Below are 2,639 nucleotides of genomic sequence, written 5' to 3' on the forward strand. Positions count from 1 at the left end.
CATGCACTGGGGCGGTTTGCAGTCGAGTGTAAAGCCGCTGGGATGAGAATTAGCACCTCTAAGTCCGAGGCCATGGTTCTCGACCGGAAAAAGGTGGTTTGCAACCTCTGGGTTGGGGAGGAAGTCCTGCTTCAGGTGGAGGAATTTAAGTATCTTGGGGTCTTGTTCACGAGTGACGGTAGGATGGAACGGAGGTTGACAGGCGGTTGGTGCAGCGGCCGCAGTAATGCGGTCGCTGTATTGGTCCGTTGTGGTGAAGAAGGAGCTGGGCCAAGGGCAAAGCTCTCGATTTACCGGTCGATCTACGTTCCTACCCTCATCTGTGGTCATGAGCTCTGGGTCATGAGCTCTGGGTCATGAACGAAAGAAGGAGATCCTGGATACAAGCGGCTGAAATTAGCTTTCTCCGTGGGTGGCAGAGCGCTCCCTTAGAGATAGGGTGAGGAGCTCTGTCACACGAGAGGAGCTCAAAGTAGAGCTGCTGCTCCTCCACATCGAGAGGAATCAGCTGAGGTGGCTTGGGCATTTACATCGCATGCCCCCCGGACGCCTCCCTCGGGAGGTGCTCGGGTGCTGTCCCTCTGGGAGGAGACCTAGGGGAAGACCTAGGACACGCTGGAGCGACTATGTCGCTCGGCTGGCCTGGGGGCCCCCCCGAAGAACTGGAGGAAGTGTCGAGGGAGAGGGAAGTCTGGGTGTCCCTGCTCAGACTGTTCCCCCCGCGACCCGGCCCCGGATAAGCAGTTGATGATGGATGGATGGATGGATGGATATATGTTTATATAATACAAAAAAGCACACTAAAATGTAGTCAATGTCTGCATCTTAGCAAAGATGCTTATATATTGCTGATCTTTTATTTATTATTTTTTAGAAGAGTGGCCCTTTTAAGGAAATTTAATTTCCAGTACGATTGCCCATTTCTATTCATATGAATAATGCACATAAAATTTGAGCTTGGTCTTGTTTCAGGTTTGTCAAAATGTGTTTTTCTTTTTTCTAATTGTTTAATCATTTTTCGTATGCATTTGTATTGTGGATCAGATGGAAGACTAGTCAGGTGAACAAGGTGGAGTTTACCTGCAAACACACTCACCCAGTATGATTTAACTTTAAATAAACTATTCAATAAAGGAAAAGAGTTTTTCAACCCTTCAAATAAAAACAGCATTAAAGGACTTTGACCTGGCATCTAAGGCGGTGAGTGTTCGGATTTTTTAAAATTTTGCCCTCCGAAAAGGCTCAACAGGAAGTACACTGAAGCTATAACTCGTGTTTATCCTTGGTCTTCTTTTATTTATTTATTTATTTTCAAATGACCACAGGTGACCACAGGTAACCACAGGTCATAAACCTGAAATGAGTGAACCAAACATAACAAGTTACATGCAATAGTATTAATGAAAATGTAAATAACAAATTTACAATAAACAAACATTAACTAGTTTAATACATACCAGTCCAATGTTTCCTTATGAAATTAAAGTAATAAATAGCAGCAAACACTCTAACCTAAACCAGTGTCTTGGTCAACATTAATAGCTATAGACAAAAGACTTGTCTAAGTGCTAACCTGGAAAGCTAACAGAGTTAACCAAGTATATTAATAGAGCTAGCGGCGATGCTAACGCGAGCTAGCGTGCCAACGGCGAGCTAACGCGCTAACCGCGAGCTAGCGCCAACCATGAGTGCTAAATAACAAACATATTTTAACATCACATTTTTAGGTTAGCTTGACAGTGCAACACATTATACTATTAAATCATACATTATATAGTTTAGCTACTAACAACTTACCAATGGGCTATGTGCTTCCGTTAAACCCTGAATACACCTGCCGTGAACAACTGCACAGGAAGCAACACTGACTTTCCAAAATAAAATGAAGCGCTTTAAATAACCACCAAAGTCTTGACAGTGAGATATGTTTCTGAGATATGTGATCATGTGACAGTCTTACAGTCTGCAATGTTAGAGAGACAACAGTTTTCAACTGCAGAACTCTTTTATTCTAACAAAAACTGAAAATAACATTTACAGTTAAATTAATGACATTTTGCCCAAATAAAGTGCTTACAATAAAATACTCCTCACCATGTTGGTCCTCAATATGTGGACGTCTTGTGGTGGATATCATTTCATGTGACTGTATTGTTTCTGCCACTTGTGGAAGAGAGACCTACAGTAAAGATACTCTGATCAAAGGCTCTTTTTAACAGGTCCAGGATCTGTTTGCCCTCAGTGGAGTCAGGGAGGTAGGCCATACGAGACAGGCCTATGTATGGCAGACCGGGGTTAGGGTGCTCGTCCTGGAGATGGAGAAACAAAAGACACCACACCTCTGTTTTACTACACTCATCAGTCGCTTCTTTAAGATATTATTTGTGTGTAATAAGCTTGCTTTCAAAAATATCTATCTGCAAAAAAAAAATCACATTTTTCAAACAGAGCAGCAAGTTTGTTCTAATTTCAGAATGTTAATAGAGTCAAATCATGGGGATTACTGATAGTTAGCTAATCTCAGTTGGGTTTTTTTGCCCAGTAGTTTTAATATTGGGGAACACTAAATGTTTTCTCTTTGATCCTCTAAATTTTTTAATCCAGTTTTGGACCAGATTCACCCGGTGGACCGCCATTTG

The 2,639-nt window shown here is 42.3% G+C and overlaps 1 long non-coding RNA gene across 1 annotated transcript; it reads right to left on the reverse strand.

The window, feature by feature from the left end:
- Window positions 1–1,304: 1,304 nt before the first annotated feature.
- Window positions 1,305–2,078, reverse strand: LOC103397077 (uncharacterized). Its single transcript, XR_523425.3, has 2 exons — window positions 1,798–2,078; window positions 1,305–1,354 (listed from the first exon to the last, which is right to left on the reverse strand). It is a non-coding gene; the product is annotated as an uncharacterized LOC103397077 (long non-coding RNA).
- Between the last annotated feature and the right edge of the window lie 561 nt (window positions 2,079–2,639).

Source organism: Cynoglossus semilaevis, chromosome W, assembly GCF_000523025.1.
Source record: "Cynoglossus semilaevis isolate Cse_v1.0 chromosome W, Cse_v1.0, whole genome shotgun sequence".
NCBI classification, from domain to species: Eukaryota; Metazoa; Chordata; class Actinopteri; order Pleuronectiformes; family Cynoglossidae; genus Cynoglossus; species Cynoglossus semilaevis.